At 41.4% G+C, this 596-nt stretch overlaps 1 non-coding gene across 1 annotated transcript; it reads left to right on the top strand.

Moving 5' to 3' along the window:
- On the top strand, positions 1–73 carry TRNAK-UUU (transfer RNA lysine (anticodon UUU)). Its single transcript has one exon. It is a non-coding gene; the product is annotated as a tRNA-Lys (tRNA).
- Positions 74–596: the final 523 nt, after the last annotated feature.

The raw sequence follows: 596 nt of genomic DNA, 5'->3' as shown, positions 1-596 counted from the left end.
GCCTGGGTAGCTCAGTCGGTAGAGCATCAGACTTTTAATCTGAGGGTCCAGGGTTCAAGTCCCTGTCCAGACACTATGGACCTCTGTTTCCTAGGGCCATTAGTACTTTAGCTTTTCTCCCAAGGAAAATTTGGGTTAAACTTCGAGGACTTTTACCAACCTACCGTGAGAAAAAGCCAAGAAGTCAGCTACCTTCAGCCTTAACTAGTAGTTGAGGTTTGATATTCTGTTCCAAACAAAAGATGGTTTTAGCAGTTTTGAATAATAGAGACTTCCTGAGGAACGCAGTACAAAACCCTTACAGCCCATGAAATATAAGAAGGCTATCCCTCTAGACTAGGGTGCTTTAGAAAAGGAACTGGAAACTATATTTGTTGGGTAAAGTATTCTCTGGGTCAGGACATTTAGATTTTCAGTTCTTCACTCTCACAACTGACCTACTTGGCAGATGGCAAAGCCCTCCACTAAACCGTGGTAATGTCACATTCTAATGATAAACCCAAATGGTAGGGAGTTATTTCACAAATACTGCAGTATGATCTTTAGGTGAAATGCTCACCCTACCCAGAAATATTGGCATACTTTACCATATGTTT

Source organism: Phocoena phocoena, chromosome 10 (assembly GCF_963924675.1).
Source record: "Phocoena phocoena chromosome 10, mPhoPho1.1, whole genome shotgun sequence".
Classification (NCBI taxonomy): Eukaryota; Metazoa; Chordata; class Mammalia; order Artiodactyla; family Phocoenidae; genus Phocoena; species Phocoena phocoena.
This window is presented reverse-complemented; position numbering and strand designations above follow the sequence as displayed.